The sequence below is a fragment of the Tauraco erythrolophus genome, chromosome 2 (genome assembly GCF_009769465.1).
Source record: "Tauraco erythrolophus isolate bTauEry1 chromosome 2, bTauEry1.pri, whole genome shotgun sequence".
In the NCBI taxonomy this organism is placed as follows: domain Eukaryota; kingdom Metazoa; phylum Chordata; class Aves; order Musophagiformes; family Musophagidae; genus Tauraco; species Tauraco erythrolophus.
The window spans coordinates 132,630,146-132,652,809 of record NC_141466.1 but is presented as its reverse complement, the minus strand read 5'-3'; positions in this window follow the sequence as shown (position 1 = coordinate 132,652,809).

Here is a 22,664-nt window from a genome sequence, read left to right as displayed (position 1 = left end):
CTGTACGCCCCGATTTGCTTTCAGGCTTTTCTGGTTCAGTCAACTGCGATGCTCCGCTGGACGCGTTAAAGTGCATTAAAGTGCCCGGTGCGCGGAGCGCTGTGTGCCGCTGGGAGATGCTCCGCATCCATATGCAGAGCCAGGGCAGGTGGCCTCGGGCAGCGTGTTCTGCTGGTCACGCAGACCCCACGGGTTCTTGAGAAGTAAATGACCAGTTAATGTCATGTGACGGATGCCTTTAATGTATTGGAATAATTCTTATTAATTGTTTTGAAAAACAGCAGCGTGGTCACGCTCAGAGTGAACGCGAGCGGCCTGTGAAATTGCCAGTTCGATTAGTGGGTTTCGCAAGGGGACAGAAGTTGCTGAATTAACTTGTCTTCTCACTGAATGGTCCAACTCCATATGTGTAACTGTGTTTTATTTCCATCTTGCTTTCAAGTTTAGTTTTAACTGTCAGAAAAAAAATTCTGATATTTGAGTTTTCTCTTAATTTTTATGTACTGTTCCACACCACCATCAGGATTCTGGGTTTTTTCCCCTAAACATTCCAAACAGGGTTAGTTTAGTAAAAAGCCTACTGTGGCTCTCATGCTCTGGTTGGTCCGTAAATTAGTCTGTAAATGTTACTTACAGCAAGAATTAAGCTCCTTTTACCAGATAAAGGAACTGAATGTGCTGGGAATAAAGCCTTCTGCATGTGTAACTCTGCCACAAAACATCCAAGAAGGCTTTTGATTATTTAAACCTTAATTTTTTTTTTCTTCCTTCCATGACTTCTTGCTGGAAAAACTTTTTTGTGTGTCACCAGCGCCAAGGCCTTAAAGTTTTGAAGCACCAGGTGAAGAAAGCAATTTCATGGTTCGTGCCACCCTTAATGCTCCGTTGTAATCTCCAGCCAGCAAACCCCTTCCGTTTTAAGTTCGGGATAATGAAGGGTTTAACTTTTCGGTCCTGTCAAATTAGCGGTGGGAGCGAGGAGAGGGGCCCGCTCCCCTTTTTGGCTCGGCGGAGATTGCCTGGGCGGACAAATAAGTGAGCATTACAGGTGATTCTTCCTCGGCGCGGAGGTAGAGAGGTTCCATTTATTGCCATCAAACGCATTAAGCTGGAAGTCAAAGCCCTTCGCTTTCTGCTGGCTGCTAGTCTGGACCAGAAGACAATCAAGCCATAAGGGTCATTTTCTGCATGAGCTAACCTTTTCCTCTCGTACGGTTTGAAGCCTTTGTTGACAATGAGGTGCTCAGTGGGAACATTAAATTAACACTTCATATTCGTGGCTGTAAATTTACTGGCAAGCTGAGGAAAAGTCAGGGAAAACAAACACTCCATCATTTCTGCTTCATTTAGCCGCTGAATGGGGACACTCTCACCTGCAGAGAAAAGAGGTCAGGGCAAACAGGGATAATTTTAATCTGACTCTCAGCCTGGTCTTTAGTGGCAGCGGATTGTGTTGCCTTCTGTGCTGAAAGTAAAGGTGAGAGCGAGGTGAGAGCAAGAAAATGGATAAGTGCCGCGCGGAACGCTTCAGGGACCTTGCCGCAGGCAGGGACGGATGGCGGGCTGGTTACTACGGAAACTGGCAGGCTAAATACTATTAATTTTGCAAACTACAGAACCAGTTTGCTCTCAGATAATAGCTGCGTTCAGATTTCCTTGTGTCAGCCGGGAGATAACACTGGATTCCTCTGCTGGAGGTTTAAACAACAAACTGTTTTTCCTTCCCTCCGAGATAACGATGCTGGATGGCGGCTTCATCTGAGCTGTACGTTCTCGGGTTGTTGGAGAAGCAGCACCCACCCAAAATAATTCAGATTCCTAAAACCTGAGTTCCTAAAGGATTTCTGACCAAGGTGGACATGGAGCAGCATGAGCAGATGGCAAGTGGGGCAGGGGGACGAAGGCTGGAGCACAAGATGGTTTTTGAAATTTGTCTCTTCCTCCTGTGGGTGTTGGAGTGGCTCTTCCTCTGCCCCGAGCAAGGCTGGGAGCAGCACTGGATAAATTTCTCAGTGCCCCTGGCAGAAAAGGGGCTTTGAGAAGAGGGCTCTGCAAAGCGGGCAGTCCGTACGGGTGCCCAGCTCTGTGGGAAAGCCTCTTTCCTTGTTGCCTCAGGCTGATGCGGAGCGGTGATGTTTTTATAGTTAGAGATGTTATGGGGAGTAACGGTGAAGGGAGCCGCATGAAACAGAAAATAGGATAAATTAAAATACAACTTATTCTTGGCCAAATGGCTGTGTGGCCCCATTGCAGGTAATTACGATACCATACAGCAGTGCTACAGATATTTTAATTAGCTTTTTCTGCCTGCCGACAGGCTGGAATCAATGCCTGTTTACCTGTGCTTGGGAATTTGGAGTGTGAGCAAGGGCCTGGAGAGGAAAAGATGCTTCTCTGATGGCAAGAAGAGGGAGATTTTAAGATCCTTAAAGCAAATTGGGAGCAGGAGGAGGAAGAGGGTCAATTAGCTAAAAAAATCTGTCCAAAGGTAACGGAGTGTTGCTGGGAATACTGCGCGTGGCTTCTCCCCGTGGCTGTGAAATAAGCAGCGAAAGAAATGAGCTACATCAGCCTGGCTAATGAATTCGCAAATTATCAGCGGAGCAGGGGTGCCTGACATCCCCCCCGGGGAGGGCAGAGGCACGGAGACATGTCCCCTCCTGGGCATTCCTGCCGGTGGCCAGGGAGATGAGCCCAGGGTCCCTATGGGCCGGTGCCGAGGGAGGAGAGAAAAATGTGGGCAGGGGTGGTGGGCTGGCAGGCGGTGCTGCCGGAGGGGCAGGGCAGCCTGGGATACACTTTTCCTGCTCTTCTGGCTGGAGTGGGTGCTTCTAGAGGGGCTGTCTCCATGCAGCCCCGTGCCAGGCTTGGGGACGTGTTGGGTGTTGCGTTGGGTACCAGCTGCCCCATCCCAGCATCCGTGTGCCTCCTTTCCCCTGGTTGCTGGTGTGCAGGGGTGTGGGCAGTCTCCAGCGGGGCAGCCCCATGGCACGTGCCGCCTTACCCATCCATCAGCTGTGCGCAGTCATTAACTGGGGGCTTTGATTCCTTATCCGAGCCCGAGTGCAGTTCTGGGAAGTCTTCGGAGGACCACGGGTCCTTTTCGAACCTCAGTAGGTGATGGTGGCCTTGAGTCAGTGGCAGCTGGTGTTGGAGTTTTCCTGCTGATCTTTTCTCTTGGAGCTCAGTGAGCTCCAGCACTGCTGCTGGGCACAGTCCTTGGACGGCTGCGGCCCCGCTGCAGCTGTCGGACTCCCCTTGCTCTGCGCTGCCAAATACTCACTTGAACTTGTTTTTTGACGGAGATTGGGTTGATATGTTGGCTCTTTGTTTGGCTTCCACCTGTGGGGGTTAGGAGCAGGAGGGATGGTGGCAGCGTGGCATACTTGGTTATCCGTGGATTTATGGGTGGTGGCAAAAACGGGGTCTCTGCTGTAATCCCGATTTGCCAACTCACTGCTCATCGGCTGCAAGAGCGGAGGTGGGGCTGCTCCCAATCACTGCATGAATTTTGGGCACTGGGTTGGGGTCTTGTGCTGGACTGTTAGAAACCTGTCCCTGTTCAGGTTGCTCAGAGGGAATTTAGGGGTTCAAGTGCAGCCTCGTGGTAACGAGCTCAGCCCAGAGCTTGGAAGCCTTGGGTCTGGCCCAGGGTCACTGTTTCCAGTGGGGTTGCTGGAGCAGGCAGCAGGAGGAGCCTGGGGTGAAGCTGGCAGAGCTCCCCAGGTGCCCCCAAGCTGTGAGGTGGGCAGGGGCATGGGCAGTGCTGGGCAGGATGTCCTTGGCATGGCTCTGAGCAGCCCTGTAATCAATCCATGGGACTGTAATCAGTGCATGGGATGGGCTCATGCCCGCTGCTCTTGCTGTGGGTGCGGAGCAAGAGTGGCTTTGCCTCCATGAGAATATTACCATTTATTTTACTGGCCTCTTACCAGATAAGGTTGAAACATGCAGTCCTGCAGCTGAGAAGAGAAAACGAAGAGGATCAGACACAACCCCCTGTACCCATGGTAATTTCTAGTCTTGCCTTATCTTGTAGGAATTATAAGATACCGAGTAGGAAATAAATCATAATGTCAGGACCAAATGCCATTTTCTTTCTTGGTGTGATTTGCAGCATCCCAGTCAAACAGAGATTTCATTCCCGCTCGTAGGAGTCTGCTCTTTAATTGAATTATGCCCCAACTAGCAAATGGGATTTGTTCCCTGAGATACAGGGAAATTACCATTTGATGAAACAACGCTTTACTCCTTTCTCACCTGCACAAACATCCTTCAGGAAAACTATTATGCAGATATCCTTGATTACAGACTATTGTTCCTTTTGATCTCCACCTTCGTTTATCGTAATCAACAACAGTGTGATGCCACATGAATGTTACGCAGCGAGTGCACAGATGCATTTGAACTCTCCTCCACGATGGTTTGCCGGCTGTTTTCTTAGAACTTCAAAAGAGTTTTTTGGTTCTATTTAATCAAAATGCTCTCTGCTGCAGATAGCTAATTGATAGGCGGATTCTGTGTCAGTGAGCTGCTTGGTGTATCACAGCGTCTTTATTCACCTCCTCGCAGGGGTGGGGCATTTCAGAGTAATTAATGCTAATGACCACCAGGAACCTGATTTCCTGCTAAATTATGAACTTTCATAATCTGAATTGATAGAGATACTTCCATGCTCGAATCTGTGTTGCTACCACCAGTGAAATGGTGAGCGTTGCAGTTCAAGATTGGGAGTTCTGACTCCTGTAACTACAGCCATAGGTCTGTTGAGTGATCTTGGCCTGGAATTCAGGCTTTTGCCTAATTGCCCATTCTCACAGTTGAGAAGAAATGGAGAGCTTCAAGTTAAAACCCCGGAAGGTGAGTGAGAGAAGCCAGCCCATGCAATCATTAATTTTCAGCGGATGCCATGGTTTGGGAGGGGAAAGGCTGATCCCATTCTCGGGCCACGGTATGGAGATGGCTCTGCAGGAGGGCACCGTACTGTCAGCTCACTTGTGGAGGAAATGGGTGAGGCAGGGGAGGAGACTTGTTAATTTTTTGTAATTAACCCTTGTGGTGTGACCTCTTAAAGAGAAATGGCCTCTGCCACCAGTCCCGAACAACATGTACCTAGCTCTGCAGATCCTCCCTTCTGTATAAACTTGGAGTGTGTTTCTCATGGAACATGAGAAACAAGCAGGCCAACCTGGCCAGGTTGGTAACAAAAATCTGTCTCAATCTACGAGGCGGAGGGATGGCAACTAATGTTGTTAGAGTAATGCCATTTCTAATTAATTTACTTTGAGCAGCGACTGCTGATCTGTCCCTTATTAGTGAGCTTATGCTGTTTACAGGAGTTGCAATAAATAGGGAAAAACCTGCCTGTGCAGGGTGGGCAGGGTGCCCTGGGGTGGAGGCTGGATGTGATCCCCGCTGAAAGCGCTGGAGCGTGGCACTGCGGGAGCCCCTCGGCTTCCCAAAACTGCACAAAGGGATGTGGGCACCCCTGTCTCCAGCCAGGCATCAGCTCCGAGAGGCTGGTGTGTGCCCGCTGTGGCCAAGGGGCTCCAGGGCTGCCAGTCTGGCTGCACAGGGGTCAGTTCCCATAATTACTGCCCCTGTCGTTGGTAGGGTGGATTCACCCTCTGATGCATCTGGGCAGCAAATTGACCAGCCAAGTGCAAAACGCTGCAAGGAGCTCCCACCCCACAAGGTCCCTTCTGAGGCTCTCTGGGCTCCATTTGCTTGGCCGTGCATCGGGTGCGGACCCTGCGGTGCCGTGGGACCCCCTGCCCACCCCCTGCCCTGCGTGGGCTGCCGGCTGCTCCCGGCCCCGCGCCTTCCCGGGCAGGCGCACGCCACGTCACTGCAAGCATAAAGTCGGTGCTTACTCCAGCAATAGGAGAACCGAAAGGAGGAAAACATAAAATAATGATTTACTGATTCAGCGGCTAGTTCCTTTCATTAGTTTCGCATCTCTTAGAGCTAATTACGGAGAATCTCATTAGCCGCATGGAGCGGGCTGGAGAGCGGCTTTCCCGCGGCGGGCTGCTGCCGTGGGCTTAGCATCTCTGCGCTGGCAGCGACCGCCGAGAAGCCCTGATTTCCCCAGGCAACAGGCTCGCTGCCGGTTCACACGGTCCCTTTCGGCGCTCGGCGGTGAAGGCGTAAAGCTCTGGTGGTCCCGTCGGGTGGATTCCGTGTGCTCGTGTAGCTGTTCCCCCTTCCCAAAGAACAAATAACACTTTAAGGCCAAAGCAGCACCAGTGTGGCATCCCGAATGAATCTGAGATTATTTTGCTGTCATTCCCAAACGGCTGCCTGCAAAGTGTGCTGGTGTCGCTCACAGCAACTGGAAGTCACCTGTGCTGGTGTGGGGGTCAGAGGTGGCTGCTTGCACCACTGCAGACCTGTAGAGCCCCCCAGCCTGCAGTGCCTGCAGCAGCACCCTCCTTTGCTTCTCCCTGCAGCAGAGGGTACCCCGTAGTGCATCCCTCCCCAAAGCTTGGGGGAAGGAGGTGCCTGCAGAATGAGGAGGGTCTCAGCAGTGCTTGAGTTGTCAGGATCCTTTCCATCGTACGGTGACTGTGCTAATCCTGTGGGAGGGAGAGGGTAGATCGAAGCTCTGACATGTAAATATTTAATTTTTAGGAGTTATCTGTTCTATGTCTTGACCGAAAGAGCTGTACATGTGCCAGAGCCCCATTGTCACAGTGATTCTCAAACTGGGCTTGCTGTGATGGAGGTGCACCCCTGCCCTGCCTGGCAGCTTTCTGCAGTGCCAGTTGCAGATCACCTTCCTTGGGGTGGAAAGTGAAGCAGAAGTTCAGAGGTCTGTTTCTGAGTCTTGTTCTTAAGCAGTGGGGAAAAAGAAATCAAGTTTTTTCAGCCTTTGTAAAACTTGAGGGGGTTTTAGGAAGGCAGCTGCAAGAACTGGGTTTTTAACTAAAACTGAAGTGCAGCAGCAGATGCCCTCCAGGTGCCGGGCACAAGATAGCGTGGCGCCACAGGCAGGGCAGGCTTTGATCACCGCCACTTTCAGCGCGTGCCGATGGTTCCGTTTGATGCCCAACAATAAAACCTGTGTTTGACTTACAGTCTGGAAACTGCCTTTGGTGAGAGATGGGGCTTTGGCTGTGGGCTGGGACATGAATAGCAGCTCCAACCAGCCTTCGAAGGGAGGAAATAGCATTTTTAGGCTGGGTAGGATTATAGGAACGGCCTCTTTGCAGCCTGTGTTTCCACAGAAGTCGAGCAAACTTTCATTTCTGCTCCGTGCAGAAGGACTGTTGTCTTCCTGCTGTGCAGTGGGGCTGCAGTTCACAGCTGGGTGGCTTATTTTTGTATTCTTACCTAAGAGATGAGTAAAGAATATATTTTTGGCTAGATGCATGTCTTGCAATTAATTTTTCAAGCTAATCCGAGTTTAGTAAAGGCTCAACAGCTGGAATTGGGACCGCTGCTTTTAATCCCACAAGCCAGCTCCGAACTCTGAAAACATTTAGGTCCCCGTTCCTATCGATGGATGCCAAGTGCGAAAACACTTTCGCGGCTCTGGGTCGCGAGTAGCCAGCAAATGACTTCGCCAGTGCTTTTCCTGCTGTGTAATAAAACCTGCTGCCGTTAGCCAAAGCCCTGCCAGGAGCCAGGCTGCCACAGCAGCCATGGGCAGGTTGCTGTAGCCAAGAGCGCACGAGGGGTGATGGGGCTGGCACGGCCACCCCCTGTTCAGAAAGAGACGTGGTTTTGATGAAAGCTTTGGGTGGCTGTGGCTTAATTCAGAGCGTGGAAGAGAAGTCTGTGGCTTGGGCTGCTCGTCGGGTTCACTCGGACGTGGCTGCTGTCATAGTTGGGTTTTGTGATGGCTCCCAGGACCTGGGCCATCTGATGTGCTGAATGTTAATGGCAGCAAAAGCAAAGCCTGTTCGGCGAGGAGCATGTTTCCGGAGGAATACAAATCATTCCGCTGCCAGTTCTCTTTTTTTCTTGACCGTACAGTAACTTTGTAATTAACATGTTAGCTGGTTGCCAATTAACAGGCAGAGTTGGCTCGGCTGCTGAATGCTCTTCCACTCCCAATACATTCCCTCTTTCTTTCCTGCCTTTCATCTCCGCAGTCAGTCGGATACCACTGCTGAAGCCATCTGCCCCTTCGCGCTGGGAATTGCTGTCGCAGTGTCTGGCCCCGTACTGTGTCAGATCAGCCCTCTCTGGGCTCGCCTTGCTGCTTCGTGGTTTTCTCCTTCCTCCCTCCGTTTCTCATCCTGGCTGCCTGTCTAGCTCTTTGGGATCCTTTCCCTCTGTGTCAGACGCCAAAATCCTGTTGCTCCATCCCCAGCTCTCCCCTTGCTGACTTTCTTAAGCAGCCTCCCATGCTGTGCTGGTGGTCAAGATGGGTCTCATGTCTTCTCCTGTTGCTCTAAAGGCATTCCTGGCTCTTGGACGTTTTTCTAGTAGGTCAGGTGGTGGCTGATTCCAGTGCAGGTCTGGTGGGTGGGTGGGGTGAGGAGGAGGTTCCTGTATTGCTGAGAAGGGATGGGGCTTCAGCTCTATGGAGGTGGGTTGGGGAGCAAGGGGGCAGGTTAACTGTCCCATCCCCAGAAGGCTGTATTGCTGTGGACATGCAAAAGCCTCGTCTGCAGCCCAAAGTGAAGAATGGCTTCACCAAAGCTTGGCTTGAAGCATGAAAAGGAGCTGAAGATGGATATGGCCATGTCCTTCTGCCCTCTGATAGCAGTAGAGAGGGTTCTCTGAGTCACAGGCACCAGCAAAGCTGACAAAGAGTGTCTTCAGATGGTCTCTCCATCTATCTGCCTTTGGGCTCCGAGGCGAGATACCCGCTTGTGCCAGGCAGCGTTGTGGTGAGAGCGCACCGCTGAGATGGCTCCTGGCAGTGGGCAGAGTGGGGACCGCGTGGGACATGTGGGGAAGGACTTGTTGGTGGGACATCCCTCCTGACATGGCTGCAGGTGATGGGTTACCCCCACTGCCCTTGGCTGTGGAAGGATGGAAAAGGGTTCTTCCACTTTATTACAGTGCCAGTGAGAATCCCGCAGCGCCTCCGACTCAGTCACCTATTTATTCTCTCCATATGTGTTGTGTGTGCCTCTGCCATGTATATTTATACAAATTCGTATTTGCCAGCTTCATAAAACACCCGTTAGGAGCAGGGCTGGGTGGGGGTGACCCAGATGCACAAGAGGAAATGTTTCATATCTCGAGGAGCGCCGTCTGTGCCCCCCGGCAGCCCCTCCCTCCCCCCATCAGATGTAGGGCTTAATGGGCTTAAGAATTAGAGCAGCTGCTTGGTGCAGAATTTATTGACTGGCTGTGCATCACCAGGGGAATTAAAAACCTAATTGGCGGAGCTGCTCCCGTCAGGTTGAGGGTTTGTACTTTTCTCAGGGATTTGTGTTTTTATCACGGTTCCTGGACTCTCCCCTCCTCCCGCCTCGCTCTTCTGCTTCTGTTTTATGTCTCGGAGCTGGGACTGGGCAGGAGTCTGCCCATCTTCTCAGGGTGATGCCGCCCTCCTCACTGGTGGTCTCTGGGAGAGAGTGATGGTGTCCGTGGTGCCCGGTGTGCAGAGCCCGGGGGAGCTTGGCGGGCAAAAGGTGGGATGCCCTGCAAGGGAAGGGAGTTGGAGAGGTGTGGAGTGCGGAGCCGCTTCCCGGGTCACCTCCTGGGGCAGGAGGCAGGTCCCAGCAGTGGTACATCCCCCTGCCCAGGCTGGAGCACGCTCTCCCTTCCAGAAGAAACTTTGCTGTGCTTCCCACTGCCAGCGCGACGCTGGAGCTTGTTTGCTGCGTTAAGGAGGCAGGAAAAGGGAACTCGCCTGGAAGACAACGTGCAATTGAGGCTTCAGTCCTCTGTGCTGCAAGCTGCGACGCTCTGAAGGCACCGGAATAGCTTTCCTTTTGATAAAGCAGGCTCATTAAGCGCCTCCCCGGAGAGACCTCACCTGTGCTGATTTCTGCATCCTTTTTCCAGCTGTGTACATGGAAGGAGAGAACGAGTTTGACTTTCGAAACTCCAGACCTAAAAACCTTCCTGTGGGCTTTTGCCGAGGCAGCACACGGAGGGCTGTGCCCCTGTCCGGGCACTGCTCCCGTGGCCCGGAGCACGTGTCCCTGTTGGCTGCAGGGGACAAAGCATGGGGTTGTCCTCTCTGTGCCAGCGAACGCTCGTAGGTGCCCGCTGAAAAAGCAGTTTCTGTGCGTTGTTGGGTGAACAACTGGTGTTGCACAACTTGTTCCAGACCGAACGTGCTGTTGGAAGCCGACAGCCCTGGCTTCAGCCTGGGCACCCTCCCTGCCCAAACCCCGCAGGACGTTGCTCTCTTGATGGTGTGGCATCGTGTGTTTGAGGTCTGGAAGGCACTGACTGGATTTCTACATGGGTTTCTCCCAGGCCGTCTCTGGAGGTGCTCTGGGGATGAACGGCACGCTGCAGCTTTGAGGGGGTGTTTTTAGTTTATTTCTTGGTGTTACCCAGCACTGTTCCAGTAAGGCTGAATTACGTAAAAAAGATGACTTAAGTGTGTCTCATGTAGCTGCTCCACACTGGTCCTGCTGCATCTCGTGGTGGTTGGAGCGAGGCCTCTGCTCCGGGCTCTGCTGCGCTGTCTCCGGCTCGCGGGGACCAGGAGAGGCTTTTCCTCCTGCATCTCCTGCTGCCGGAGAGGCTGAATGGGCACGGAAATAGCCTCACTTAAGGCTATGTCTCATTACTACATTAAGTCAACAACCACTTGAGTATCCAAGGATTTTGATCAAAGCTAGATATTGAAAGGGGGGACAAAGAGTGGCAAACTTATTTGACTTCCACTTATTTCCAGAGCCTGTTGAGCACATGGCTGTGTTCCTCACCGGCGTGAAGTGCGTTCCCAGTGGAGCGGCTGCCTGCTGGCTGCCTTCTCCATGGGCAGGAGAAGGGCTCCTCCGGGATCTCCAGCCTGCAAGCGAGGGCAGCCGCCTCCCTGCCTGCTCCTGGCCTCTGGCACCCTGCAGAGGTGGTCACCCATCCCATCCCTGTGGGCAGAGACCCTGGTGCTGCCGTCCTGTCAGAGACCCTGTGAGCAAATTGGGATGCCCTTGGGACAGGCATCGGATGTTGCTGCAAGCTCGGGTGCAAGGAGTCTAAAAGAAGCAAATCCAGATTCCTGATTGCTGCTTTGGTTTTGTTCAAGTCTCTAATTCACTTTTTTTGTTAGTGCAATGGCTTTCCATGGCTACTTGCAGCATCTTTCTGAAGATAATGCGGTAAAAGCAGTGACCAACACAAACCTCGAAGCCTGGGTCCAGCGCAGGCTCCTTGGGTGACCTTTTGCTTCAGGTAGGATTTGCCACCTCAATTTTGGATTTTTGTGCCTGGTTCCTGCCTCTCTAATATGGACCCTCCTCTGCCTCCAACAGCCCTGCGTGTAGCCGTGTCCCAGGGAGCTGCCAGCATAGCAGCAAAAAGCCTTTTGCATTTTTCCCATGGAAATCATATCAGTGTTTCAGACTCCACTGGGGGCAGGACCGAGGGGTTTTACTGCGGCTGAGCTTGTTGCGGTCACCCCTGTCTCCTCGGTCCTCCGTACCCAACGACGCTGCAGTAAAAATAAAAGTAATCTACAGTAAATGTGTCCTGGGTACCTGTCTCGTGGTAAAAGCACCTCAGTGCAATGAAAATGGAGTGTTAGTGAGTCGTGGTACTGTCTACTAAGAGCTCTATCTCTTGAATCAATTTTAAGCCCCCTCCACCAATTCTCAGTGTTGTTTGCAGAAGGCTGGAAAACACTCAGAGCAGCAGCAGCAGCTTTGGTGTGGCTTTTTTCCTTGCAGGCATGTCCGTGGGCATCGTCACTTGGGGCTGAATTAGACCGTCTGATTATTTGTGCTCCTGGTGGGGAAGCAGCGAGGGATGTGGCGGGGCTGGGAGGTGCTCCTGCTTTGCATTAAAAAACACTTTTGTTGATATCCTAGTAACCCTGTGGAAATATGAAAGCAGAAATCTGTTTTTGCCGTGGCTGAAAGGCTATTGAAACCCCCAGAAACCCAAAGTTTAACGTGGGAAGTCATGGTGAAGGAAGAGCGGAGCATGGGAATTTACATTCAAGAGGGAGGAAAATGAGGGATTTGGGTGGAGAATAACTGATAGGTGCTGTGAATTCATTAAAAATAGGCCATAAAAGATACACTACAAGGTTCTGGTGACAGACCAACAAAGCTTTTTCTTCCCCTTCATTGTTTATGCTGTCACCAGATCCTCACAATAGCTGATAGTTTAGCCTTGTACTCCGTGGTTCATTATCTATTATTCTATTTATTAATGCATTCTTGGGTCTTAGTGATGTGATAAACCATCCATGCTTTTCTTTTATGCTTTAATAGGATTCTTCTAAAACCCCCTCCATGTTTACATAACCTTGCAATTCCCAGTTATCTGTCATTTATTTCCTACTTTACACGTACTCGATGAAGCCGGGGGGCGTCCAGCCCGCGCAGACCAGCGGCAGCATCTCGCCAATTCGTGTTCTTCATAACGACCATTTCCATGAAATCGAATTCGGGGTGTCTCTTGGGGAGGGCTGTCCCTCTGCGAGGGCGAGAGGCAAGCCAGCTCTCGTGGCAGGTGGGGTTCGGTGGCATCAGGAGATCTCCATCCCTCTGCAAGAAGGTTGATCCAGGCTCTCGTGCTCGTGAAGGTCTCTGGTTGGCCTTCGGGCAGGGACTGGGGGCTTGTGAGCCCCCTGTGGAAAACCCAGGCCCACGGCGGTGCTACGCTTGGCTTTAATAGGAAATAAACGGGGGTTAGAAGGGGCCTACAGGAAAGCTGGAGAGGGACTTTTTACAAGGGTGTGTAGTGACAGGACACAGGGCAATGGCTTTAAACTGAAAGAGGAGAGATTTAGATTGGATATTAGGAAGAAATTCTTCCCTCTGAGGGTGGTGAGGCACGGGGACAGGTTGCCCAGAGGAGCTGTGGCTGCCCCGTCCCTGGAAGTGTTCAAGGCCAGGTTGGATGGGGCTTTGGGCAACCTGGTGTAGTGGAGGGTGTCCCTGCCCGCGGCAGGGGGGTTGGAACTGGATGGTCTTGGAGGTCCCTTCCAACCCATTCTGTGATTCTATGATTAGATGTTGATTTTATTCTTTCTCTGGGAAACACCAGGGCTCCTCCTGAGGAGCTTGGCTGATGGGATGAGCTGCTGACCAGCAGAGCTGGGGCAGGAACCCCTGCTTGAGGCACTGGAGGCGGTATCCAGAACTTTTTTCATTAAATACCCTTTGGAGAAGGGAGGACTGGCAGCACTGCAGGGCCACTCTCCATCAGGAGCAGAAAAATCATCTAAATATGACACCAAACCTTTATTAGCGATACCAGGGAAGGGATGCGGGACCTCATTTATGATTTCATTCATAATCCCTTCAAAATGAGTTGGTACCAGTATGTGATAAGTGGATTATGTGTTAGGCCTAAGCAAAGCCAGACACAATTAGTGCTTTAATAAACCAGTTGTATGCATTACTAACGACTAAGTCACGGGGGAATTGGTGTATTTACAAACCCTAATTAGTAGTTTGTTACTGTGATACCAAATTTAAACAAATCTGTAGCATCACTGACCATCTGGGTTAGAAATCTCTGTTTTGAATTTAATTAGGAAATAGTTGTGACAGCAAATTGGTCCTTATTAGTTAGCTAACGATCAGCATCCCCCTAATTGAAATGAAGAACTGTCTGTCGGGTCTGTGAAATGTTTGGGTACCGGCAGAGACAATCAAAAAAGGTTCTCTCACTTAGGGCTCCGTGAGCCGCGACGAAATACCGGGGGGTGTGCGGTTATTTGTAACAACAAAAATGCAAACGGCGCGGTTACGGACGCGCGTGGCAAAAATCCGGCAATTAGAGTCGCGCCTTTCTGGCTTTGCTTCGGAAAAGGGTAACGAAGGAGCTGGGATGGGCAGCCCTGGGCACCCTTGGGAACGGCGTTCCGAAGGAGTGTGTCTGAGCAGCCCCAGGCACCCTCGGGTACGGTTTTCTGAAGGAGCCAGTCTGGGCAGCCCTGGGCACCCTTGGGAATGGCGTTCCGAAGGAGTGTGTCTGGGCAGCCCCGGGCACCCTCGGGTACGGTGTTCTGAAGGAGCCGGTCTGGGCAGCCCCGGGCACCCTTGGGAATGGCGTTCTGAAGGAGCCAGTCTGGGCACCCTTGGGAACGGTGTTCCGAAGGAGCCGGTCTGGGCACCCTCGGGAGCGGCGTTCCTCGTCCCGGAGCAGCAGCCCACTCCCCTTCGCCATCGCGTTCCCCAAGAACGCAGCTCGGCACGGCAGCAGCGCGAGACCAGCCGGGTTCTGGCACCGGTTTGTTTTGGTGGGAGTTGGCCGTGTCCCAACCCCGCGGCGTCCGGGCATCCTCCTGGTGCCCACATGCCCCACGCCGAGCAGATCGTGGGCGTTCAACGGCCGATCCTAACGGGGGAATAAGACACGTACCGTTTTCCACGGGCGCTTACGGCGGAAGCGAGCGTCTCGGCCTCGCAACCAAACCACGGCCAGTTCCCGTAAAACACAGGCTGCCGTTCCTAATTCATTTTCCCTGCCTCCCTGTGCAGGACCCTGGCTGTTGGCATTCCTGGTGAGCTTTGCGGATTAAAGACAACACACAGTGGCAAGAATAAACAACTGGGTCGCTGTGGTTGTGGCGTTACTCGGTACTGAGAAACTCTTTCTATGTCGTGCCAGGCAACGAAGTTTCTGTAGGGGCCTTAAATCACTTAATGTTGAAAGGAATTCCCAGGCGGCGTTGTCAGTCACTGCGTAAAATTGTTAGAGATCTCCACCAGCTAATAAATTTGATTTGGGGTTTGTTTTGCTGGCATTCGCGCAAACCCTCTGAGAACGATAGTTACTGTATTCCCATACAGTACTGGAATTCGAAATGGAGACGCCCGCTTCCCTCTCCTCTGGGAGGGGAAATAAAACTTTGCGACAGAATATGAATGTCGGTTGTTTTTCTTTCTAAGCTGGTGCATTATTATTTGAGGAGATATAGTGTTTGGCAAAACCATTTATTTTGTTTCAAACGTTTTATTGAGTAATAAAACTAGTTTACGTTGCTGCTGCGCGTGGGATTTGTGCCTGTTAACGCGTAAGGGAGATGGCAGGGACACGGGTACCCCAGCTTCGTGGCCCTGCCCTCCCTGCCCCGTGCCCGGAGCGCGATGCCAACGCCAGCAGGAAGGCTGGCTGTGGGGTGGGCTGTGCCGAGCCCTGGCAGGAGCCCCATCACCTGTGGGGGAGCTCCTGGGGACTCCGTGGGCAGTGCCAAAAAATAAAAGCGATGTTGTTTTCTGGGCTGATTTTTTTTTTTTTTCCTACCCAGCACTCAAATTTATGGTGAATGACCCCTTTTCACGATGCTCCTGCTCTGAAGGGGAGGGAAGCAGCATTTTTAGCCTGGCAGAGTCCCCCGCGAGCGAAGCCGGGCGCAGCCGAAGGCACTGCATCCGCAGCATCCCGCCTCGGCGCAGCCCTCGTGCTGCTCCCCGGCCTTGCCGCGCTGCCCGGAACGCAGAGCACGGACGGCCCCTCTCAGAATAGAAAGTTGTTTGGTTGGTTTTTTGGTTTTTTTTACTTCCCCCAATGCCTCGGAGCAGGGTTGGGGTTCCACAAGCCGCGCTTCCAGCCCCACGTCGGTTCGCCCTTTCCAGGGGCTCCCGCTCCTGCCCCGGCTTCTTCCCCACGTCACGTTCTCCTCTGCAGGACGAGGCCAACAGCGACTCTCCCCGAGGGTGTGATGCCCTCGAGGGGCTGCGCGCAGCAGCTGGGGGGCACTCATCGGAAGCCCCCGGATGGAACGGGCACGTTTCTCTGCCCGGAGGCTGTGGGGCGATGCCTCTGCGCAGGAGCGGGGCTTTGAATTTGCAGCACTCTGCTGCTTTATCTCTTTGTTTTGCATAAAGATATTTAGCTGTAAGGGACCGTGGCACGCAGGAAGGCTGGAGTTCACTCGTGTTAGAGCAGTCCGGGCTCTCCTTCCCTGGAATTTTCCCAGAGTGCGCAGGAAGCCACGTGTGAGCCCGTACAGATGTGTGTACATGCAGATGTGCTGCTGGACCACTGCGCGGTGGTGACAGCTGCTGCTCTGGCACCTCGGTTCGAGGCAGGTAACAACAAACTGGCGGGCACAGGCTGGCAGTGCTCCCGCTCACCGCTCTGCCCTCCTGGGCACGGCGGCGCTGCTGGGGCCGCGGTGGTGCCCCCTCATCCGTCACCTGCTGACGGCTCCGCTCGAGAGTGACACTGATGGTCTCCAGCGAGAAGCCCATCCATCCACCCCCCTCGAGGAGGATGACAGCTGCCACGAAGCTTTTTGAAGGGGGGGATAGAGTTTAATGCCCTGGAAAAATCCCGGACCCTGCGGAGCATGCAGAGGATCGGCAAATGGGGCGCGTCACAGCCGCTGTCGCCGCGGTCAGCGAGCGGGTCGTGCATCATCCGCGAGGTGGGTTTGGAGCGTTTCCTGCGGAAAGCAGCACGTGGTGCTGGGATTGTCCCAGCCCCGTGACGAGGTGGCATCATCGTCATCCTCCCGAGCGCCCTTCGTGCCGTTTATTCCTGGGAGCGGAGTTGAGGCGCTCTGGGGAACACGTGCGTCTTCGTGCTGACGCTGAGCCCAGCCGCAAATGTCGCTCCAGTGATTCCAGCGTTCCCGTTGCGTACGTCCAGCCTCGGGTTTAGCTCACCTCCTACCCAGTGTTCACTTCAAGATCGTTTCAGCTCGCCGCACGCGAGCCGGGTTCCCCGCATTCATCCTGGGTCTAGTCGCATGGGAGCCCTTCACCGCTGGCCCTGGAGGGACCCCGAGCCCTCTCCTGGGTGGTCATTCCGTATCGTTTTAGTGCTGGTGGATGCTCCTGCTCTTCTGAGAAGGTACCTCACTTTTTGGATGCCTGATGGGAGTTGTCCGGAGCGGGACACTTGCCCTACCTGGGTGTGCGACGGTTGCAGGGTTGTTCTTTTTCCTAGAGTTTGCTGCCATAAAACAGCATCCGAGGCTGTTTCTAGGTGGCTTTTGTGTATTTATTTTGTGCTTTAATAGCCTGGAAGTGAGTATTTGTCTGTAGGCTACGTTATCCATAGAAAACGATCTGAGATGCACAAATATGAGTAAACCAGGGTGTGCCACCTGGGCAGCCAGTCGTCCTTTTGGTGGTTTGTTTGTTGGTTGGGGTTTTTTTTCTTGTTTTAAGAACATTCATCTAAAGGGAAGGTTTGAAATCATTTTCTTGGTCAGCACCTTGAGCAACGTGCTTCGCCTCCACACCTGTCTGCCCGGCAAGGGCAGCCAGGTGGCCTGAGGGCACGTCCTGGCACCGTGGGCGTCTTTGGCACCACCAACGTCGTCACCGGCGGGCGCAGGGACCCGCGGCGGGCCCGGGAGATGGATGGAGGCACAGGTCTCCCACCGCTTGTCATTAGTCCTCTCTCTGGAAAGGCTTAGCGATTCCTCCGCGGTAAATTATGTGCCATTCCTCAAAAAAGTGGATTAAATAAATGGGGCTCGAGCATGTCTTTTTTGCTCTTCGCTTTAGCGTATTGATTTGGACATATTTCCAGGCCGAGAGTAATCAATGCTCGGGTAGGTGGGCAGAATGAAATAATTTCAGGCAAACTCTCCCAACAACTTGTCATTAATTTGCCTTTTGCCGGCGCTGGCTGAGGCCGGGCGGGATGCGCTCAGCATCCTCGGGGCGCAGGATCGGCGGAGCGGTGCCCTGGGGATCTCCCGGGGCTGCCGGGCGGGAGGGAGGGGGCCACCCCGCCGGGGCTAATGAATGCGCCGTGTTTGCTCATCTTTACCCAGTCACTTATTACCGCTAATTGGGAGGGACAGTTCAAACAAGCACAGAGGAGCAGTTGTCGCGGGAGCGTGACATGGGTTTAAAGAAGCCGCCGGGGAGGACCGCGCCGCCTGGCCCCGGCCCCCGAGCCCGGCCGCATCCCGCATGGTGCTGGGGGTGCATCCTGCCTTTGGCGGGGACCCCCTTCCCGAGAAATCTGGGCAGGACAAGGTGTCTCGGGGTGCCACAGACAGAGGTGCAGCTGCCCGGGACACTTAGGAAGTCCCCAGCGGAGGGAATGGCCGGACACGGCTTCGGAGATGTGCTCCACGTTCCTGCGCTGGGCACAGCCAGGGCTCGCTCTCCTGAGGAGCCCCTTGGATTGGGAGGGGCACGCTGGCGCCAGGGAGGGCTCCGTGTCTTCTTTCGGGGCTGCCAGGCAGGGCGGAAAACGCTCACGTCTGCCCTTCTGCAGGGAGAGCTCCTCTCGGAGCACAAACCTGTCTCATCTTTCCGAGCTGTTTTTACTGTCAAGTGTCCTCATCCGAGCTCCAATTCTTTTATTTATTGTTGCTTTCCCTAATTGAAGGCAGTTGGACTATTCTCCTGCAAGCCGAGCGCTCCTTGCAGCGGTGTGAAGTGTGCACTGTAGCGGGATTGACCCGTTACGCTCATTTTTAAGACGTTTTTTAACGTTACTCGGGGAAAATGGCCAAGTGTAAGTGTTTTAGAAATCAGAGCCATAGGGCCGTTGTTTCTCGGCCACGCTTTGGGTTTATGGCGTTGAACAGAAAATCAGCGGGTCCAGAGAAGCACCTCTGTCCCTCCTGGGGTCGGGCGCGGGGGTGCCACGTCCGCTCCGGCTAAACGGGTGCCTGGATGCGTTTACATTTCCAATTTCAGTTTTGCCTTCTTTTTTTTTTCTCTTTTTAATATAAAAATGAAGGTCTCCAAAGTGAAAACGAAAGGCTCTGTTTTCCTTTGAGTGAATAATTCCTCTCCCTTTCCAGAAAAAAAAACCCAAACCTCCCTGTCTCCTGTCTGTGATGCAGGAAGGCAGAGATTCCAGGCATCCGCAGCCTGATTTGGAACACGCTCTGGCGGCGTGTTGTGTGCACGTCGTCGCTGAAGAGGGTAAACCCGAGGAAACAACCTTAATCTGAGAAGTTAGCATCAACCGCCGAAGCGCCGGCACGCAACTCTCCGTGTGTGGCTCGGATCCTCCGCGCTGGCCAGGAGGCGTGTGAGCCAACGCCGCCGGGCAGAGACTTCTCTAATCGGAACAGCTAACAAGGGAAATTTTTTTCTTCTTTTTTTTTTTTTTGCATGTGTGGCAAAGATAAATCGAGTTTGTTTTACAGCCCGTTCTGTTTTAGATTTCCTGTGTCATAACAGAATGAATTTGTTGTTCATTGATACCTTAATATATAGGTTGTTGGGGATTTTTTTTTATTTTCTTTTTTTCCTCCCCAAGGAGGAAAACAATGTCCCCTTCACTTTTGCATGAATGAGTTTGTTTATTCTCCGTCGCCTCCGGAAGTCGTTTGTTTCGCCCCGCGACAGCTGCGGGGTCTGTTTGTGTAGGAGGCTCGCGGGCGCTTGGCAAGACCCCCGGCCCTTCCTCGCCACCCGTGCCCGGCACCGGTGGCACTTTCGGAAGGGTCTCGCAAGAAAAGTGCCCTCTCGACGTCAGAAACAGGCGTTTTGCTCTGCTCGGGGTGAAACGGCACCGACCACGCTGTTCCGCGCTCCGCTCCCCGGCGGCGCTCCCGGCCGCGGGGTTCGGTTCTGCTCTGGGCGCCGTGAATCGCTGATGAGTTCTAATCGCAACTTAATTAATGCGTATGCTTTATCCATGTTGTTCTTTGTCACTTAGCAGTGATAAGCTCCGTGCCATGGCTACCTGGGATGTCGTGCTGTAAGTAAAGAAAGAAGGAAATTACTCGCCGGGGAGACTTCAGCGTTGGTCCGCTGTAGCCCACAGCCGAGTTCAGCAAAGCCAAAAATTCATCCCGTGGGTCTTTGTATTTAAACGGTCAAAATAAACACACAAAATCTCTCTCTTCCCCCAAAACCCGGCCAGACACCCCAAAGCAACTCCCTAAGAGAAATTCTGTGTTTCTGCAGGCCCTGGGGGTTATCCTCCGCGGACTCGTAAGCGGCCGTGGGATTTGGTGTGGGAACGGGGCAGCGAGGAGCTCGTGTCGCCGTTGCGTGGGACGCGGCGCGGCGCCTGCTGGGCTCCGTAACGCGTTACGAGCATCCCCGAGCATCTCTTCTGTGACTGCGGGGTGCCGAGGTGAGAAACGCCGAGATAGCCTGATTAAAGCGTGGGAATGAAGAAGAAACCCCCCAGTGGATGTGAGTGTGAGGGTCTCTAAGCTGTCCATCCGTGGTCGGCAAAGCGCGTCACGTCTACCAAGCCGGAGGTGCCTCTGCTGGGCCGAAGCGCGATACGGGGTCAGCTTCCCCCAAATCCACGCGGAAGGCGAGCGTGCGCCAAGGGTCGAGCTCCATGGAGGCTCGGTTCCTCCCGAGGCACAAGATGGCAGATCATCCCCAGTCCACCCCAAATCTCCATCCTTCCCAGCACGCCCGCTCCCCTGGCACCCCGCGGACAACCGGGGCGGCTCAGACCTGGGGTTGCGTTGCCAAATCCAGAGTAAATTCCTCTCCTGTTGTTTTTTTCCCACCCGTGCCCTGGTCAGGGGCTCCGGGATCGTGCTGCCGGTGGGGACCGGAGCACGGACACCCTTCTCCGCGGGGGAAGGACGGAGGAGCCGGTGGGCTCAGCCGGAGGCTGCGCTCGTCCTCCGTACCCGGGCTGTAAATGCCGCAGCGCTCACCAGCTGTGCTAATTGGAAATAACGTGCGGCTCCGGAGAAGTTCTCCATTAAAAGGTTCTGGAAATAACATCTGAAATGCAGGGTGCGGCTGGCGAGGGAGGGGAGCCCCGGCTCCCTCCTAAAACTGAAGCTGGGAATTGGGTTTGATTTTTATTTAAAATTCAAATGTCTGATGTTCTTAAATTGAACAAATGATATTTTAAAAAAATATATCAGGCTCCAACATCTGCAGATTATGATTTGCATTTTGAAATTGGCTGCTTGAATTGAACGAGGATGAATACTGTCACTCTTCTTTTATTCGCTCAGTTTATTTAATGAAATGCTAGAGGTCAACCCTTTGTCCTTAAATTAGTTACTATAAAAATCTTTTTGTACTTTTCTGCTTGTTATGATGTCTTCTAAGCAGAAGAAAAGGTTGCCATTAATTACGTCTTTGTTGAATATGGATATCTATTCAGAGTTAGTTAAACAGTTTCAAACAAAATTAGCATCGAGCAACTCTAAGGCCAGCTTTAGGTTGGTTATCACGAATTTTTTGCTAAGAGAATGCTCTTCTGCAAGTGTGCATTATCTAATATATTCAGCTTTCAGTTGCTAATTTTTTTTTCCAGATGAAGATGGGCTTAATTGAGGTTGTGCTTTTAAGTTTGTAGAGCTCTTCAGCATCTCATACAAAAGCATCTAGAGGCTTTTCATTTGTCTTGAGTATGTTTTAGATGTACAAATATTATTTACTTTAAACTCTAAATCAAAAGGCGCGCTGTAACTATTTTAAATAAAACGTTATTCTCTGCTGAAATATATATAAATTCAAAGCAGGACTTTTCTGCATTATCGCTTAATTTATTTGAAAGAGCCGCTATTAGCAAATTTTAGGATAATGTCGAAATAGCAGTTTAGTAGCTGGTCTCAAACAGGCGTTTAGTAATGTAATTTCCTTGTCAAAGATAGGGGATGGGTATTAACGTTAGGATATAGCTCCAGCTCCGTGCCTCCCGCTCCGCCGAGCGCCGTGCTGAATAGGGCTCTGCAGATTAAAGCGCCTGCGTTTTGAGCAAGGTCTCCGGACGGCGACGGAGCCGGGTTTGTCCCCGAGAGCCACCCTGGGTGGCTGTCTCCTTTGTGCCGGCGCTGGGTCCATTGTGTTCCGCGGCCGGCGGTGCCACCCGCCGTTACGGGGGCAGCTCCCGGGGCAGCGGTGGCTTTCGGGGGGCAACGAGGGGCTGCGGGGCAGGTGCAGCCTCCCTCGTCCCGGGGAGCCCTGCATATACCCCTCGCTGGGGGGGGGGGGCAACACCCCGCAGCCCCACTGGGATGGGGCACACCACCTGGACCGTGCCCCCAGGACCTGGCCAAAAGTGCTCTGCTCTTCCTCGGCCCCAGAAACGTTCCTTGTCGGACCCTGGTGATGCAGAGTGGGCTGCGGCTGCGGCGGGGACCCAGGCTGGGGCTGGGGAGCGGGGGGCAGTGGCCCCGGGGGTGCACCCGCCTTCCGAAGGGGCTGTAGGGACCCGCCGGTGCCCAGCCGGACGGCGACACGGCGGGCGTTCGGAGACGGGGAGGAGGAGGAGGGAATGGGGAGAGGAGGAGAAGCTACGAGCCAAAAAAAGAAGATAATGGGGAAAAGTAGTAAGAAAATATAAACGTGGTAGCAGAGGATTAGTCCCAGTCATTGGAAATGCAAATGAACTCCACGCTTGCTCCTAACATCTTTTTTTTTTCCCTAGGCTTGTGTTTCAGAAAGGATTTTTCTCTCCTGTTTTTCTCCTCCTCAGCGTAGCAGTGCTGCTTCCCCGGCAGCATTAAATATTCTCGGAGACGAGCCTGTAACCTTGTAACGCTTTTAGGTATAATATACATATTTTTTTTTCATTTTAAATGCTAGCTCGTAATGACATTGTGAAGTAGGGATCCCGAGTCAGCCTTATTATCATGGTGTCTCCTTGAGCTGAACCTCTGAGAAATGTGAAGGGGAGACCTTTTGGAACGAACAAATCCTTTAGCT